Source organism: Dermacentor albipictus, chromosome 4, assembly GCF_038994185.2.
Source record: "Dermacentor albipictus isolate Rhodes 1998 colony chromosome 4, USDA_Dalb.pri_finalv2, whole genome shotgun sequence".
Lineage (NCBI taxonomy): Eukaryota > Metazoa > Arthropoda > Arachnida > Ixodida > Ixodidae > Dermacentor > Dermacentor albipictus.
The window spans coordinates 163,460,898-163,481,117 of NC_091824.1; the positions used below are offsets into that span (position 1 = coordinate 163,460,898).

The following is a 20,220-nucleotide window of genomic DNA, read 5'->3' on the forward strand; positions in this document are numbered from 1 at the left end:
CGAGAAAAAACAGGCAATGACATCGGTATCTACCTGATTAATTTCGAACGGATTTGTGAGAAGCGATCATTGCACCAGGACACATGGCCGGAGTGGTTGTTTGAGTTGATGCCGCGAGCAGTCGCGCCGGTCGGAGTCCACCTGAGTGCGGCCGAGGCAGACAGGTACGGTTTGGTGGTTTATGTCGTTTTATTTTTTAACAGATAGGATTCGTTTTTTATACGCTTGCACCGCCAAGTCTAGGTAGTTTAAACCTGTAGTGGCGCGCTTACGTATCAGTTCTCCTTTCATATGTGGTCGCGAGATTTGTTTTTTTTTTTTTTGGCATGACGACGTGTTATTTAGCGGAGCCGCTGTTAACCACTTGATTTAAAGAGTGTTAGTACTGTGTCTTCAAGGCGTGTTGTGCTCAGACACAAAGAAGCTAAGCGTTGGTGCATGTCTCACACGTTTATTCACCAGACAGTAGCGTTTTATCATGGCTTAGAGCGTGCGTGGCAGAAATCATAATTAAGCTCGAATCTCCGAGAAATTTTAGGTGCGTAAGTTACGCAACATAGTTTTGTTTTGCATTAGTGCGGGTCCTTTGTGCACAAGAGAAAGAAAGTGGTAGTGCGTGAGTCGCACGAAAGCTGAAGATTAGTGGAGCTTATTCGGAAAATGTCGATTGCTCGAGAACGAAGCTTTGTCTTCAAGACCTGTACTTCTCTCGCCAGACTTCTGCAGAGAATGCCTCCTCTGGTGTGACGCCAGCAACCGTGGTCAAGGTGTCGTCCTTGCCCAACTTAACGAAAGCGGTGAAGCGCATCCTGTGTGGTACCTCAGTCGAAAACAGACACCGGGAGTAGCACCTCGGAAAAAGAATGTTTTTACATGGAATGGGCAATTCAGAAGCTAGGATATGATATTCAAGGCGCTAAATTCTCGGTTGAAATCGACCATGGCGCTCTTGCATGGCTGAAGCAAAGGTCGAAAAGAAACGGGAGACGAATGAGATGGTCGCATTTGGCAGGAATTGTTTTGTACGTATCGCTAGTGATATTATTAAATTAACCACCTATTTCTGTCTTGTCGAGAGCTGACCCCGAATAGGAAGGAGGAAGACAGAGAGAGAGGTAAAACATTGGAAAGCGATACGGGTATCATATCATCCGGCAGGCATGTCACTCGGGCACGCCAACGAGCGTTTGTCTGCGTGTGCCTGTGTATTCCTAGAGAGGTGGGCACAACCAAGTGAGGGCTGGGCCCTCAAGCTGCCGGGTGATATCAGCCATCACAACTGGAACGATCTCCGAGGCCGCGACCGAACATCAACTCTTCGGGAAACCTGACATCTGGTCACCCTGAGGTCGAATCCCTTGGCGGCGGAGGGGTTTGTTAAGTATCAACACCACAAAGGGTGTTAATTGAACGTTTGCCACGTGTCAAACCGCCGCACCTCCTATCCAGACGACAACGGGGCGTGGACGACTAAAAGCGCTCACCCCACCATTACCTGGAAACCTGAGCGAATGATGAAAGGGAGGGAACCCCGACAACATATTGAGAAGCGCATTTGATTGAACGTTTGCCACGTGTCAAACCACCGTACCTCTTATCCACACGGCAACGCAGCGTGGACACTGATGGTTGACGAGCGCTCACCCTACAATTAAGTGGGAACTGAGACAAAGATGAAAGGGAGGGAACCACGACAACGAATTGATAGGCCCAGCTGGACGAGTCAAATCACCACGCATCCCTCGGCACTTATCCAGCCATCAAGACAGCTCGTAAACCAGCTGTTGCAGGGTTCCACGAAAGGCCTTCAGTCCGCCCTTCACCTGGCAGCAGGAGCGAAGAAGAAATGGGGGGGGGGGGGAGGGGTAGGCAACGACAAACGAACTAGGTGTCGCCGGCTGATTTCTTCCCACAGATCCCAAACCAGTTTCTTCGGAGGTGGAGGTGAAGTTACTGCGGGTTACGGCGAGCATGGGCACGGTATCGCAACGGAGTCGACGATGATGATTTGCTGCTGGACAATACTCAAATTGCCTAGCCGACTCGCCTAGGGAAGACGACGGTATTAAAAGCAGAGACTTTTCGAGAGTGAGGACAGACGGTCCAGACGTAAACTGAGACATTTAACTTGCTCCTGCATGGAGTGGGCTTCGGTACTGGAGCCATGTAACTAAGCTAAATAAACCCGTTTTCTTTCGTTTTCTAGCCGCCTGTCGTAGTAGCTATTGCATGACCTGAGCGCCACGTTAGCCGCCACAGGGACCAAAAAGTTGTTGCCCTGAGTTGAGATTTACACAGCACAAAGAGCTTCATTCAGCTAGTTTTGGCAATTCTGACATTTGGTAATGAAGTATCATGACGGAGTACATTTTCACTTAAGACTTGATGAAATCTGACCATTCTACTAGCGCCGTAGCTGCCAAAGACGAGTTGTCATTTTTCAAAGCAAACCTAAATTTAAAGAAAATCAGGCTTGAACTTTGGAATATTAATATAGCTAAAAAAACTACTTTCTTTAATATCCTTCATTAACCGAAAGCGTAACAAACGCTGCACAAGCGACACGTCTACTGAATCACTCCAATCCTTGTTCGTTGCCCAGTCGAGAGTCCCTAATTAGACGTTTAATATTGGCACGTGTACTTGTCTTTATCGACTGACCACGTTTCACTGCCTAACAAATGTTATCGCAGAGCGCAGGATGCCGCTGAATCTATCGGAAATTTCTCGAAAGGAATCGATGGTTCTATCTGCTGTCTGTTGTCACCGAACCTTGCGTCATATGATTTCATGTATACGTGACGCCAATGGTATATATCTTTCTGAAAGTCACGCGGGCACCAGCGATTGCTCTGGAACCTTCGAAGATCGATGTATAAAGGCAGACGCGCTTGACCCGCTGTTGAGATTTTCGACAATCGCAGACTGTTCGCCGGCATCGTTGTGCTTTGAGTGGTTCGCCGAATAAAACACTAGTTTTGCCATTCACAGTTTTGCTGCTTTCTTCACCGTCACTATCACGTGACAACAATTAGACGCCTAACGCACGTTGATACCACAGCTGATAAAACCTGTTCTGCGCACGTCATTCTATCTCATTTATGAACTTAATCGTCTCGGGACGCTATTCTATCTAACGTTGATCTGAATATTCTTCTCGCTTCAGCCATAAATGAACCCTCTGCGTTTGTCCACAATTTATCATCTCACATATATAAAGCCGTGGTTGGTTTATTCTTGAGTGTTTATGCACAAGCACTCGTGAAGCTCGATGACCTATTATTAGCGTGCGTGGGGATGAGCGGAAGTGCGTAATCGAGAATGTAATGCCGCATATGTTAGACGTGCATGTCAATCTCCACTGAATCTGCTCTGAGCCAGCTGCAGTGGCTTTCTATGAGCAATGCGTTGCGATAGATGATGAAATAACAAACAAGGGGACAATCCAAGCATTTAATTCAAGGAGTAAGGTGTTGAGTGTTGCTTGAAAAAGAATATTAGAGAAGCGCGTTCCTCACCCATCATCTCGCCGTGACGTAAGATAAAGATGAAACATTCCGGCACATTTATATTAAAAGAGTATATGAAGTTTATTAACACCAACGAAAAAAAAAACTTAAGCTGGCAACCTTGTCAAGTTGCATAGGCTTTATGGTGGCTGGAATAAGCCACTATAAGTACTGTTTAGACAGCCAAAGAAAAATTCATAGAAGCAACGCGATAATTCACTAATGTGAACGCTCTCTTTGCATTTTTATCGTAATATTTTAACAAGCTATGGTTATTTGTCGGACATATTAAGCGACACTTGCGTCTGTTCGCTTTCTATAATGTGTGGTTGCTTGAAGTTGTGCACAGGTTCCCAAATTTTACTATCGTGTGTTTCGTATTTTGCCATCTATCGCAATCTGCGCCACAGGAAGCTTGTACCGTCCACCATTGAACCCGCTGAGAATTCCTCTATTTATGTGAAGTGCGTGCTTTCCGCGAAACTTCACAGATGGCATGACTGCCACCCCGTGCAATTGCACCCAAAGGGAGCAGTAATTCTTAAGATAGCCGAACACGAGGTAACGACCTCATAGACCCCACGGGTATCTCTCTCAATGGTGTCACGACCATGTAGGAGTACCTTCCTGCTGTGACTAGCCATTCTCGAGGGTCTTGTGTAATCGCTTTGCGCATTACAAACACTACATTGTTACGTTCCGTTGCTGCTTTTGTCTTTGTTACCGACGACGTTCTGGAGAATTTTTGATTGCTTTGTCCATGTGGGGCGGGAGAGCTGTAACGTTGTCCTATTTGGGAATTCGGGTGAGAAACGCGATCGTACAATCCTTAAGATCATAGAATTTCCAACCAAAATTGTTAGAAGAAAATGTCGCTCTGTTGTCTACGGGAGCTGCTAGTATGGTGGTTTAGCAAGCGTGGCAAAGATGCGCACGTTATGAGTTGAGACAAACTTCATCTCTCTGGCTTCAAGTCGCTTCGAGACTTTGAAAACTGATCGTTTGTTACGCATATCATTGCATTTGAATTCAACAATTCGCCATGAATATGCATGTGCGTGCAGACTTATTTACTTGCCTTGTTTAGAGAACTATTGTGGCTTGCAAATTTCGAAAGAAAAAGCGTCCGAAATTACGCCACAAGGACGCCTTAACCCCGAAGATTCGACAAATAGATATAGTGCCCGAAGTTTCCACGTTGGCGGAACGGTCACAAAGCCAAAGTCGTCTCCAGTAATTTTTGTACGAAACTCTGTCTAGAAGTGAAAACACATATGTCATGCGCGTGCAGGCGAATATGCAAAATTGTTATATCTGATAAGCTGTTCCATGGCATCTTCGAATAGACATTCTTCGAAAGCGCTCCTAAACGATGCTTCGGCTACATGCGGATGGCCCTTTGCGATCGTCCGGCTTCAAATCAGAGTGCCGAGATCTCCCTGTATACATATCGAAGTAGCCAAAAAATTTGGGTGGTTTCTGGTCACGTGAACCCCCCCCTCCCCCCCCTTCCGTTTCCTGTTGCACTGGCGAAGGTGGACTCTCACTGCGCCTGTTCGCCGTCATCGCCACGTCGTCTCACGTCTAGACGCAGCCGGTGGTGGCACTGCTCCAGACAGCTACATCTCCTACTCTCTCGCTCCGGAAGCAAGATACGAGGGCGAATCAGAAAGTATTTCCCTTATTATTTTATTAGCCAGAATAACATGTCACGTATCAGTATATACAGGAAAATACAAGTACCTATTCTACGTATTTTACACTATTTTTGCACATAGTCACCACACCGGTTCAGACATTTGTCTCATCGCAGCACTATGCTTGAGATGCTCCTGTGGAATAATTTGTGCGGCTGACTTTGGAACCAGCGTTGGACTGCTGTCTTGGCTTCATCGTTGCACCTGAATCGCTGGCGTGCCAGGAACGTCTTCAGCGAACCGAAAACGTGGAAATCACTAGAAGCGACGTCCGGATTCCACTGAATCCACTCTTCCACGGATTTCACTCTTCCACTGAAACGATTGGAGCTTGTCGGCGATTCTGATTGCCGCATGTGGCCTCACATTGTCGTGGAGGATAACTGCGTCATCCTCAATGATAATCTTTCGGCGTTTTCGTCTGATTGCGACCAGCAAACGTGACAGTGGGAGAATAATTGCCGGTATTGATGATTGCATCTTGTGGCATGAAATCCAGCAGGAGCGTTCCACGCGGGAAATGTCGTCAGTCACCGACGCACGGGGCCTCCCTGAATGCTCATTGTCATGCAAGTCTTCACGGCCTCTTGAGAACTCCCAACCCCACCACCTCACGCTTCTCAAAGCGAGACACCTTTCCCCATACGTGGGCTGCATTTTCCTGTGGATTTCTATGAGTGTTAATTCCCTTGCTTCCCAGTAAACAAATCACACTTCTTTGCTCGTACGCCGCGGACGCGTGAAGCACAACCGCTTTTTTCAACAACTGACAACAGCGTTGTACCGGAGCTAAGCTGGCAGATAAAGCCGGGCTGGTCCAAGAAAGGTCCGCCGCTAGGAATGGATATGTTGGCTTAGCAAATACATCCTAATTTGGCTAAAAATAAACTGGGGAAAAGACTTTATCATTCGCCTTCGTATATCCTATTTATATTCAGAGTTGCTTCAAGATCGATCCACTCAGATTCGGAAGATCACAGCGACCAATCGAAGATGCCATGATGTTCTAGGATAATCTGCATGCAATATAGTGTCGCTTCTTGCCACTACGTAGTCAGGTCACTTTTGAGTGAATCGAATAAGGTACGTTTCAATGTACAGGCATGGTACTGGGCCACCACCACACACTTCATCTATAGTTGGACTGCACAGCAAACGTGAGAGGAACTAACCTTGTTTTCTGGCCGAGTGATTTTGCACTAAGAGCAGTAAAGTTGTATGCTAGCCTTGAAAAGTCGCGGGAATATGTTGATTTCATGGAAAAATAAGTGAATATTTAGAAATAGAACTTAAGCACCAGATTCAGTTTTAGCAAATGCTTGTGAACTTGCTATGAACATGCATGTATACTTAGAAATACAGCATAAATTTGATGTGAATGCAAGCATTATCATGCTTGCAATCACTTCAAAAGTGCTCGATCAAAAATATTCAGAGGAGCATTTTTCGCCTTTGCCAAAATTTTTGTTTACGTACGAAGTATTTCAATGAAATGTCTAATATCTTCTGTCCTAGAAACGGAGAGCCCAACGCACAATACAACAGCGTACAACACGAAGATGTTTTAATAATTTAATTAATTTAATTATGGGGTTTTACGTGCCAAAACCACTTTCTGATTATGAGGCACGCCGTAGTGGAGGACTCCGGAAATTTCGACCACCTGGAGTTCTTTAACGTGCACCTAAATCTAAGTACACGGGTGTTTTCGCATTTCGCCCCCATCGAAATGCGGCCGCCGTGGCCGGGATTCGATCCCGCGACCTCGTGCTCAGCAGCCCAACACCATAGCCACTGAGCAACCACGGCGGGTAAAAAAAAAGATGTTTTCAAGAAGTAGTTCTTGCACAGTTTCAAATTTTTTTTACTATGATAGAAAGCGGTAGTGCAAACGAAAACACATTATACGCCTGAAAGAATATGTTCATATAGGCGAAAATTTTGATGGTTTTGCACGATTTGTTATTCGTCGCATTGCCATCGACTAATTTGGAGCCTTTATTTTCACTGCTGTACCTACGCGATCACAGTTGGAACATAGACCAAAGGCATGTTCCGTACCATGCCTCATGCGTTGTGAACAATGGGAACTGGTTCGGTCCATTTACTTGGTACATTTTAATGCATATTGGGCTTACTTTCATTTTGTTGAACTGTGAACGAGGGCCTTTAGAAATTCGCCTCAATTAAGCCATTGCACCTACTAAGTAGACATGGCCGCAACAACACAAAGATTTACCTGTTTTTCCGGCATACGAATGCACTTATTATAAGAAGCACTGCACATGGCAGATCTGAGAGAAGGAATAAACATACGGTTAGCTGCTTGACGGTTCAAGAAACTTTTCTGTTCAATTGGTGTTCTTGTATTTATAGCTCTTTGATCAGATGCGGTTTGTGTGGTGGCGACTCATTCGCATATATTTGTACAAAAGCACTTCGCTTCAAATTAAATATAAGCCTCCCTAGCAAAATATTGGAAAGTGGATGGTGACGTGCGCTGCGATCGAATGGTCGCGGCTTTTCGAGAGCTGAACTAAGGCACCAGTGTTTTCTTGCACAAGCAGCATGGCTCATTGCGTGAGCTGGAGGCTTGGGATTCGTTGCCAACTAGGTTGCCAAGTACGTTAAGCACGTGAAGTAACAATCAATGAGATTCTTTCCCACACCTCTTCATAGACCTCCAAGTGATCTCTGCGTAAATCAAGACGTGATCAGAAGCGCCACAGCCATGACCATCAATCAAACTTAGTGCCTTTTATCTTACGTCACCGAGTTTAAAAAAAAGGTCAGTTTGTGGCAGTTTGGCATCAGAGCGGCAAGTTGGGCCAGTTGGTTGGGATTCACGGTAAGGTTTCTAACAGCGCACCCAAGACAAGGATAAGCGAAGGAAGAACAGCGCTGTGTAGTCGTTTTTTTTTTCTTTCTGTTGTCCTTGTCTTAGGTGCGCTGTTACAAACCTTACCATGAATGTGGCAGTTTTAATGGAGAACCTGAATTGTTCTCCAACAATGGGCAACGATATATTTTGGTAAAGTCAACGAAGGTTGTTCCTTTCGGTACCTACAAAAGCCTTTCAGAATGTAAATCACAGGTTGCAAAAGATAGCAAATAAATAAACACTGTTGCGGCTTCAGAACACATGTCGGAATCGCCAACGCTCTGTGTCGGAGTCTGTTGTTTGTTCAGGCACTTGTGAAACGCAAGCGCTTGCTGTTAGAGCAGCAAAACGAGTGTGACATCGAGCCCCACTATATCCCCGAGAGAGCTGCGGCATGCTTTCGACAACAAGTGCAGTGTCGACAGGAGAAAAGTTGTCGATGCACACTCCCCTCGAATTCTTGCCATTTAAGTGCTCCTGTGTCCCATCCCTTACGTTGTCGCTGCATATAATTGCTTATGTAGTATAAGAATACAGGCAGTTCCATACTGATATCCTACAATACAAAATAAATTCGATGCAAGGATATATAGATGCACCCGCTGCTAGCACCATCCTCCACCCCTTCCGTGCAGTGAGACATGTTTGTGCGCTAAGCGTTAATCAGGAAATGGAGGGCGCTCACATTATAGGACTTTATGGATATATATTTTACGATTCTAGGAATTCAACTTTCTCAATAGAATATGATGCTGTAATCCAGCCCAGTAATCTGCCGCGCAATTATGTGAAGGCCCTGGTATGTCGGGGCAATATATGGAAGCACTCGACTTTGCTCTGACATACCAGGGCCTTCACATGCCATACGGGATCAGGTCGCTTTACGACGCGAAATATTACGAAGTTTTGCGAAATGCACGTCTACAAACCCACATTCGGGATTTTTGTTTGTTTGTTTGTGTGTGCGCTGTAATTCGTGTGAGAAAGCAAAAACGAGTTTCTGTTAAGCCTAACAAAAAGCAGCTACTTTATAAACATGCCACGCGCAAACTTGTCTTCCTTGCCTCCGGAACAGAATAAAAGCATCCTTGAGGCTCTAAAAAAAGCAACTTCTTACTTGGCATGCAGGTGATCGTAACAAAACAAAAATTCTGAGTGTTTCTTTTTGCGACGACGTGTTGTTTCCTCTTAGCCCTTCGGTATTTTCGTCTTAATTCGTCTCGAAAGCTTGAGGCTTAGCGATAGGCATTGAAAAATCTGGATGTTCGTAGATTATTTCCTTGTGCCTAACATGTATGTGTTTGGCCGGTCGTGTTGGTGGAAACGAACCATCTGATGGAAGACGAATGTGACGAATACATGCATAAGAATTAAGAGAGTGCACGCAACGCTGTTTAGTATTACTGTGTTTCAAGGTACTGTATTATTATTATTATTATTATTATTATTATTATTATTATTATTATTATTATTATTATTATTATTATTATTTTGTGTGGGAAACTACGTAGTGTTGCATATTTACTTTTCAACATAAAGGGTTTAGTACCTCTACCAGTCAAGAAAATGATAGTGCATGCACTAGCGTACAGTGTGCTGAGGTATGGGATAACAATCTTCGCCTTTTGTACAGAGCACTGGAAAAATCGGATTGATAAACTACTAAAAAATATATTAAGAAATGTGGCTTATGGTACTATACTTAACGACAATAATATTTTTCAGGAATTAGGATTTTGCACATTGGAGGATTTATTTACCAGAACTGTTATTATGCGGCATAATTTGAGCGATGAATTCAAAGAGGCATACGATACACCTCGTTTGTTAAGAAATAAAAAACGTTTTAAGCTACCCCATTCCACTACTAAGTATGGTGAAGCGAGAAGAAGTGTATACATCCCAAAAATATTTAACGATTTGGCCGATGAATTCTTCTTGGCAACGTCGAAAAAACAGTTGAAATTATTGATGAAACGTTGAAATTTAGTCCTGATCTTTACTTAAGTTGTTGATGTGTTTCTCTTTATTTACTATGTCATTGTCTGTTAACGAGTAATAATACCAAACATTCTTCTCAAAGTTGAAAAACACGTGTTATTATGTATATGTCTACCTTTTCATTTTTATGTAAATATATAACCACATCGCTGTACCGACTCTGCCGGGCCTAGTCGCACAAGTTCTCGTAGACTTAGATAGGCCCGTTTCTTTGTTTTGTTTTTGGATGTGTGTCAATTATTATTATTATTATTATTATTATTATTATTATTATTATTATTATTATTATTATTATTATTATTATTATTATTATTATTATTATTATTATATGTTTTGAAAACGTATAAAGACCTTGACAAGAAGGGCAAGCGAGGAGCATGCTGGCAAGTGCCACCGGAAGGGGCACTACGCCTGCCTACTCTTCAGAAAGGAGAAAATAGAAACATAAAGAAATGGAAGATGCGAAGAAGGGGAGCGCGGTACCGGACAAATAAGAAAATAAATACTGTCACATAAATTATTAGCCTGCGGTTGTATGAGATGTGGGGCCACGGCCATTTCATAGGTCTTATTTTGTACCGACAGCAATTATTCGAGCACTCGAGGGTGACGCAGCTGTCACCACGACTTCCGTCGCCTGCTGCCCAGGTTCGACGGTGCATGTATACGCATGACAGAGAGGGGAGAGCCGAGAATAATTGTTCTTTATGCGCGCCGACTTCACACACATGCACTATTGAAGGTCACCTACAATGCCGAGCTTTGGAGGCACGGCAACAGTTGAAATAGTGAAGGGAACGTTCGCTATGGAAGAAGCACGCACACTGCCTGCTTTCAGTACTCCTCATCGCGCGGCGTTGTGTCCACGAGTGATGGCGGTCATCCAATGAACTCTGTTCATGTGTGTCTTTGAGCGGGCGACACTACGGGAGTTTAGTTAGTAAGCGAATGTTTGCTGTATTATGTAGCACCCATGATACAGGTTATGGAGCCTGCAAGACATGGTTTACTGGAGATCGCAGGGAGAGGCCTTCGTCCTGCAGTGGATATATATATATATATATATATATATATATATATATATATATATATATATATATATATATATATATATATATATATATATACACATACATTGATGATGATGATGATTATTGATGATGATGATACTGCCCATGAGACTACCGGCCTTAATACGTGTAATATTCTAATACATTGCCACAGCTGTCATTACTTCGTCCTACGGGCAAATCTGCGACTTCCTAAGAAAAAGCGAGAAAGAAAGACAGGCTCCATATTTTCATATTTTTTCTGTATTTTGTTCTTACTTTTTTCGTATGTTGAGGCATCCATTACCGTCTTCTGTGGAAACTCGCCGGCTCCGCCGCTGAAGCCCGGCTGATAGAGCGCGAAAGGGCCGCTCGCCCGTGGCGCTAATCGGGTTACACGCCGGCGCTGAGGCGCACAGTATGCAGGATACCGCCCCGAAAAATGCCCTTGGAGAAGGTTCCAGTGCAGTCGATTTCACGGCCGCTGACCTCGCCAGAGAGCGCATTGTTCCCGCTAATTAGCGCCAAGCGTCTGCTGGCGCCGCCGCCAGACCGAGCCGAGGCCCCGCTATCAGGTAGCCAGGGTGAGGCATAACCGTGGGCTGAGGCAAGCCAGTGATGAGGTGAAGTGCGTTGAGCGCACGCTGCATTGCGTTGGGCGTGCGGTAGTGACAAAAGCACCTTGCTTTCAGTGTCCTTGCTTAATATTCGTAGGGAGAACAATACACACACACACACACACACACACACACACACACACACACACAAAGATATATATATATATATATATATATATATATTTCTGCGTTCACATGTTCAAATGTACGTCACACGCATTAACCCAAGATTAGCGGTTCACTGGTATGTCTAAAAAGGCTAAATGCGAACGCCTTTCTGCTGTTTATTTTTCCACCTCCCCCTTCTTTTTATTCCTTCTCTGCTTGTCCATTCTTTCCAAACCTCATTCCAGAATGCTCTCTCAGGGGTAGCAAACTGAAAACTTGCCTTTTGCTAAACTCTCTCCGCAGCCGCTCCCGCTAGGTCGTTCTATGGAGGGAAAGAGATAAGTAGAAGGCAGGGACGTAAACCAGAATAACGTCCGATTGGCTACCCTACACCGGGAGAATGGGAAAGGGGGAAAAGGCGTATAATTATCTACCGATTCATGCATGGGTCTTCCTATAATAACATAAAGCAGTCCAATAAATAAAGAACACAAACACACACACACACACACACACACACACACACACACATATATATATATATATATATATATATATATATATATATATATATCATAAATAATTACATAAAGTGCAATAAGTACATAAATAATTAGACCACGTGAAGGTCCCAATGCACTGCGGGTTGTTTAGAACGGGCAAGTTCAAGTACGCCGCCCAGAATCTTCGCACGTCCTACGTTTAGTTACACAAGCTTAAATATAGTGATTTACAGCGTCAAAAAGACCCTACTGCACAAAAGTACCGAGGCGCTGCGACGACTAAAACACTGCTTTGCGCGCCTCTGCATACAGATGCACGCTAGCCCTATGCAGTACACGGCTAGCTCGCAAGCGCTTCGAATAACAAAGTTGTAACGAGTTAACTCTGTAGAGGGGCTTCATTAACCCGACGGAGTGCGAGCATGCCCTTGTGACCGTTTAAATGCCGGCTTTCCTATGGCGGCGCAATAATCGCCTTCTATCTCTCGTTATCGAGCCGCCCTTATTGCTTGTTTCGCTTTCGAAAGCTTTTAAATTCATTTTTATATCAATTTGAGAGCATGCGGGAAATAAAATGCAAGGAAATTATTATTCGTGTTCTAAATTGTACCTCTTGCGAGTATATAAAGTTCTTTCGGTGGAAACAGGTTATTTAAATAGAGGATTTTATTTACTAGGTTTAACATTCGTATGGCAATGGTACAGTATTGGAGGAGGACGCCACAAGAGGAAAAAACAATATACGCGATTTTAAATAAGCGTCATCGGTTGTTGCGATATTCGTGAACAAAAATTCGCCACAAGGCACGCATACAGCCCTGGAAGCACTGCCCACGTGACGCTGTCATGACGTAGAGCAGCTGGGTGCGGTAGCATGCTGAGGTGTCCAAGCAGTCATCGCAACCGACAATAGGTCACCGAGGCAAGAACCAGGGTCGATCTAAATAGGCCACGGGACTTCGGGCGACAAACCCTTCAGAACCAACTGCCACTGACGTCAGCAAGGGTGGTTATGGGAGCAGCGATTCAGGCGCCACTATATGAGGAAGAAAGAAACGTTGAGAAAAAAGAAATAATACTTTTTAAATTTAAGCGAGACACAAAAGTTTGATTCATTCAACGAAAATGAAATTCATGGTTAACTTTATACACGCGTGGCGAGGAAAGAAGAGATAACTCTATTTTACACTTTCAGTAGCAATACATACCTATTTTAGATTGCACCTGTTAGGCGCCTGTTCCTGCGTTGAGCACCGGTGTCCTCGGCGTAACCGAGCGAGCGAGCACACTGGAGGATGCAGGGTCGCCAAGACTTGGAAAAAAAAAGTAGCGGGAAAAGTCCGAAAAGTAGCCATAAAGGTCGCCAACTGCGGCATAACTTTTAACTGGTCGCCAAAAATGTAGCCATGGTGCGACAAATGAACATCGGCCCATTTTGAATGCGAAAATAAAGAAGGCGAGAAAGACCTGTAGTTTCCTGCTGCACTGATGACAAACAAAAAATAACAGAACAAAACAGAAGTTACCGCATAATATTGTGTCATAATTTACCATAATGCATGACCAGCTGATGTTCTTTGATAATTTCCATCGCACACTTGCGTGCTTTCTCATAGCTGACGTGGTATCACCAGTTTCAATAGAAGAGACTCGCAGAAAGCTGTCCTTCCACAGATGGTTATATTAATTCTGCCAATATGACTTTTAACATCTGCGTGCGAACTCTATGAGGTCATACATATTCGGCCCTCCCTGCTACGCAGTCGCATATTCACATATATATTGGCAACTGCAATGTTATGGCTGCCATGACGTGTTTTTGGTCGTTGCAGTTGTTTCTGATGCTAAATAACCATGGTCTTCGAGATTTTCTATAAAGGTAACCATCACTGGGGATGACATTAGGACGCCATCTATTGCTTCCGTCTTTCGAAGGACGCAAAAGCATTGCCTTTAAGATTGGATTAATTCCTGTTCTCAGATGGAGCTGCTCGGGCCTGTTCAAGTATCCGTCAATGACAGTCCCGAACTGCCCTTGGCATTAATTTCAGCCAACGAGCGTTGCATATGAAGCATCTACGGCAGTCGTGGACAGCGCAGGGTGAGAAGTCGAAGAGGCCCATTGACCATGTGGCAGCTATGATAAGTTTCCAGCTACTCAATTTGCTTCCAGAATTAGCGAGAGACAAAAGCGTGGCCTTGAAGATCTGACGTTTGGGGCTGTGGCTTCAAGGGGGCCGTGGGGGTGAGTGTAATTCGACCACTGACAAAAGTAGCCAAGTCGCCAAGCACGATTTCCGGTCGCCAGGAGCCTCTAATGCAGCCAATTTGGCGAGAAATTGATTGCGAAACCTGGCAACCGTTGAAGGACGAAATAGCGAACGCGGAGCGCAGCCGGGGATGAAAGACGGTGAGAGCGAAAAGATCGCGAAGAGTAAAGTGGAGGAGGAAGACAGTGCAGCGGAACCATGAGGCGGAAAGCGGAGGAGGAGATTATGGCGACACCGTGAAAAGCGAAGAGCCGCGCAAGTCGGGTTATACGGCGGTGACCGCTACGAGATGGCGCAGGAGTAGAGCATCTCGTCTGTTCACCGATGACGCCATCCATAAAGGCAGTGGGCAGCGCGCCCACCGATACCATAAATGGGAACAAAGCACTGCATGAGTGGAGTCTGTCTGTCTGCGGCGGCTGCTGTGAATCGCCCCCACGGGTCACTCACACGCTGTCTTTCGCGATCTACCGACAAGCGAGGCAGTCACGCCCCACTTCGCTCCGCTTGAAACGTGCCGCACGAGACAGATTATACGTACCAGCCAATATATCGTGAAGTGAAAACATGTATAGAGCTGCGCTCAAATTTTGCATTAGAGAGTATCGTAATCGTCGGTGAATTTTCTGCACCCACTATAAATGCCGCTGTCACTCTGAATGCAATGCAGCTCTCGAAGTGTGCAGAAAGGTGCGTTCGTAATGTTTACTCGTTACAATATGTTGTGTTGTTTTGCTTGTCAACGATTGTCTGAAGTATGGTGGCACGGATGTGTCCATCGGCTCCTAACGTCTTCAGCCAAAAGTAGTGAGTTACGGGCAGCAGATAACTGTTTACTTTATCTGTTTTTGTGCGGCTGCGCAGGCCGACGGGCTTGGCATTTGACGATGCGGCCCGTGCTCTGCACGCCAAGCTTTCTTCAGCCTGCAAAGGAACGATGTTCGTGCAGGAATGCGATTTCGACACCCACATGGCTGACCTTTTGCTACATTGCTTTCCGCGCTGAAAGGTCAAAACGCCCACAAAGTCGAATTGCTGGGACATTTGAAAATAGAGCTATAATGGCAGGACATCAAACAAACTTCGCGCCTTTGAGAACAAAAATGATGTCACTTCTGTTTTTAACGGATATGACGTAACATCACATTTTATTCCGCCAGAAGTGTCCCCTCGTCACACAAATGGCGCTAAGCCTGATGAACTGCCGATGAACAACCATGTTTTTAGCGTATGCGCTTCTGTGGAAGCTTCGTTACCAGTAACACTTAGCTTGCACGAACTTCGGGAATGAAAATTGTAACCACGTGCAGGTGGTCCTGCCCATTCACGTAAAGAAACCCAATGGGAAGGTATGGGGTGTCAGTGTTTGTTGACTTCTTATGTCTTCTGTTATCGTTTTTCAAGTTCTGTACTAAAGGCGCATGTCAGAAAAAAATAAAGCAGTTGTCAATTCGCGTATCCCCTGTCTTCTTGTGACTTCTTTTACCAATTAATCTTCCGTAAAAACTTGGCAGCGTGCTCAGCCATGAAGTCACACCAACTAGCAACTGTCGCAGCTTTACTATCACCTGCGATTCTTTATTGTGCATCAAAATTTAAGCTCATGATCGTTTCCTTTTATTCATTCGCTCCCATCGATATACTGCCGCTGGGAATCGAACCCGAAACCTAAAGCTTAGCAGCGTATGACCATAGCCAATAAGATACAGCTTAGCAAATGAATAAAACCACCGCCTTGGCGTTTTCTATGCATGCTTATCGGGCTTTAATATAGCATTGAGCAAGAACAAGGGAAACTGAGGAGTCCGATTTAAGTTAGCCGCAAACATATGAAGCCAACAGGTAATGCAGCCAAGGAAAGCATAGGGAAATTATATCTAGTTTTCAATCAAGTGCAGAAATCAAGCTAAAGGGACATGGAAGTGGGCGAAGAAGCAAGTTCATTCAATATTTACGAATGAAATGCCTTGGCGGTGCATTAAATTATGTCCTAGACGTTATACACGCGAAGCAACAACATCAGATCTATAGTATACTTTGAATGCATGATGTGTTCACACATGGAGCCCTAAGTATGATTGCGGTGCAAATCATCCTTTTCTCAACGTCTATTGTTTTTTATAGGTATATAAACTTTATGTGAATTGTAGCTATAAGCGTGTGGCGGATTTGTATTATGCTCTGATTTGTATTACGTACTGTGCTCTCACTTAGCTGAAAGGAAGTAATACAAACTGACAAACTAACAAAGTAACAACCGAATAAGTATCACGTAGTGTTTTCTTGGGCACTAGCCTTCAAAGGAAGGAACCCATTGCTAATGTGGGATCAATACTGGGGAACTTCTGTAGAATAGCTGTTGTAAGTCTTTACGTTTTCTTCTTTATTCACGATGTAAGCATTTTTTCATTTACCTCGCCTTGTTATTAAGTAGCTTTTTCACCTGCCTTAGAGCGGAATAAGTGCAACGTTTATTTCACGCCGGATATGCGTACACGCGGAAAGATGCTGTGTTGCTATGGCGAGCAGCCTATCCAGTGCGTCCAACGACATGGGTACAAAAAGCTCCTTTAACTGACGGCGTAGGACCGGCATTATTTCTCATTTGCGAAGGTAAGCGTGGAAGGGCTCGCACACCGTTGCGCTCAAGAGAGCTTTTCTCGTCGACGACTCCAAGCTTGGAGAGATCTGAGCTGCCGCACACCCACCTGACATGAATAAATGACTCTCGCGCTTTAAAAGCTGCACGCTTAAGAGATTTTCGCAACGTCGGTGAATGATTTCTCTATTTTCTCATTGCCATGCTGTAAGCTTGCCGTGAGCATGAACACGGGCATCTATTTACCTTGTGAAGTAATCTGGCGCCTCAATGTTTCATTGTCTGAGAGCCAACTCGCAAGGAATCTGGCGTGACAAGCACCGCTGAACCATTTATGAAGGCTGGGTCACGCCAGGCGAACACAATTTTTCACGCAGTTACGGGCGCACCTTCATCGCTGAGACATTCTACATGCATAAACAAGCGTGTACTTGCCTAAGCTCTAGTTACATTCACCTGCATGGGGAATGCGAGAACAGTTCATTATGGGAGCCACTTCAGCAATAAATTTTCTATTGAGCGTTGGGCTATGCGTGTTTACTGTCGTCCTTGTCCGTAGCTTACTTGGTAAACCAGTCAACATCTCACAACTAGCTAAGGTTGATTTAGTTGCACCTACCATAATTGCTTTTCATTACGTGCGCATTCTTCACCGGCCTAGTTCGAAAACGGTCTAACTTCTGCCGTGCACTGTAAAACCTTGACTGACTTTATCTACACATAACTGGAGTTTTTGAACGAGCACTTCAATCATGAGTTATCTTATTTATTTATTGCCGAGAGATTGATTGATTGATTGATTGATTGATTGATTGATTGATTGATTGATTGATTGACTGATTGATTGATTGATTGATTGATTGATTGATTGATTGATTGATTGATTGATTGATTGATTGATTGATTGATTGATTGATTGATTGATTGATTGATTGATTGATTTATTGATTGAAATTTATGCATCCCATTCTTTTACATAGCTGCCCCGAAGTTATCCCGTGGGCTTTGCTTTGCCCGCATTCCAAGCTGGAAGCACCTTTTAGCGGTGGACCTTCGGCTCACGATGGTATGATATTGTCACGACTCACTGGAGACAAGAGCGGAGAGCAGTATTTATTTGAGAGAATTAGGGCAAGCGCTCAGTCCAGACTTCTTCTTCTGTAGCGCCTCGGTTTGGTTTGGTTTGGTTTTCCTTGTGCGATGGCGCACACCCACTGTGGCGGATTGGCCAAGATTTGGATGAAATTAGGCTAACTTTATTAAAAAACTGAAAATGGTAAAGCTAACTGGAGGAAATTAACAAAAAGAAAATGTTTAAGAATTCATGACAATCTCTTTGTAGCAATTATAAAATCCTCCACGGTTGAGCAAATATCCCTGTGGCACTGTCCAAGAGAGGAGGCTCCTAGAGAAAGGATATTTATAATTGAAAAGCTCAAACCAAGCTATGTAAATCGTGATTCTAGATTTTTTCTTAAAGAAGTGAAATGGCGGCAGAATATGAAAAAATGATCGATTGTTTCAGCTTCTCCACAGACTGGGCACAGAGGGGAAGGCACCAGACCAGCCCTGTGACGATAAAAGTTTAATTTTGGTATTCGACAACGTAATTGGGCAAAGATGACTTCAGTTTTTCTGGTGTGAAAGGAATTTTTAGGCCAAGGGAATAGAAGGTGTCGATACTCGGAAAAATTTGCTACAGCTGGGTTCAAAAAGTCTTGAGTAATTGTATATCTCCTGAATCTAGTAGTCGTCAGGTAAGCTATTGTAGGAACTAATGGTAATACAGGGCCACTGAGGGCCGCTCTCGCGAGACTGTCAGCCATTTCGTTCATGACTAGTCCTTTATGTCCAGGCACCCAAAGCAATCTAATTAAATTTATGTGGGCAGGTACTAGAAAATGAAATGTACGTAAAAGGTTAGTGACACCATTTGCTGTTAGCGAGGAACATAAGGATAAAGAATCTGTTATAATTACTACCGCCGATGTTGACAAATTTAGTTTGCGTAAGGCTAGGACTACAGCTAGAAATTCAGCCAAAAATACGGAATAAAAGTCCGGTATCCTGATTGCAAATGACCAGTTTAGAGCGGGAGAGAAAATGCCAATTCCAGATTTTTCTTCACACTGTGAGGCGTCTGTCGCAATGACCGTACTTATAGATAAACTCAATAAATCGTCCTGTAATAAGCCGTTTAATATATTATAAGGAAGATGTTTTGCATTATTTGGGTAGATGTCATCATATATAATTGCCTCGCTTGCACACACGAGGTCGTCGTCTTCATCGTCAACGTGGTTGAGCACAGATGGCGTCGCGGCAATATGATATACATATGTAGGCTGGTAAAAAATAGTGACTCTTTTGTTTGATTATATTCTTTTTTTATAATTCACCACTATTTACCAAACGATTAATGTGATAAATTAGGTGGCGTACCATTCGGACCGCTTACAAAGAACTGAAAAGAAATGAACAAGAATAGAATTGTTACCTGATCCCGGCCCGGGGGTTGTTGGAAAAGCATAATTAAGTAAGCAGTATGGAAACACTGCTCAAGCAGTCTGTTCCCGCTAGCGCCACACATATAAATGGACTTAACTTTTCTTTCCATGACATGGATAGACACTTAGCGATTGGATATATTCAGCTCTTTGTTTGAGCGTGATATGCAAACATGCCGCATAAAATAGGATTAAGCCAAATTCTCAGCATGTGGTCGTACTGGCCAATTAAGTGCGTAGCCGTTTTATTCAGTGCGCCTTATTTTATTTATTTATTTATAATATACTGATGTCAAAAGACCAAGCAGGGGGACGCAACGAAAACAGTTGAGAAAAGAAATAAAAAACAGTGATACGGTAGAAGACAGTATTATACACAACAATAATCAAAAGTCAGCAGGATAGAGCAAAAGTGCAAAACACAACCAAACAGATACAGAATGTGAAAAAAACACACCACAGTTTGCAACGGTTGTCAC

The 20,220-nt window shown here is 44.0% G+C and overlaps 1 protein-coding gene across 2 annotated transcripts in view; it reads right to left on the reverse strand.

The window, feature by feature from the left end:
* Positions 1-20,220, reverse strand: part of LOC135900015 (uncharacterized) — a 193,094-nt gene that overhangs the window by 14,847 nt on the left and 158,027 nt on the right. The window contains exons 5-6 of one of the 2 annotated variants that reach the window (XR_011514135.1): positions 13,574-13,677; positions 13,296-13,401 (exon numbers count right to left, since the gene is read on the reverse strand). The exons of the other annotated variant lie outside the window; for it this stretch is intronic. The gene's annotated coding sequence lies outside the window, so the exon portion shown is untranslated. Of the gene's footprint in view, positions 1-13,295; positions 13,402-13,573; positions 13,678-20,220 lie in introns of those variants that run through there. 2 annotated transcript variants of the gene reach the window in all.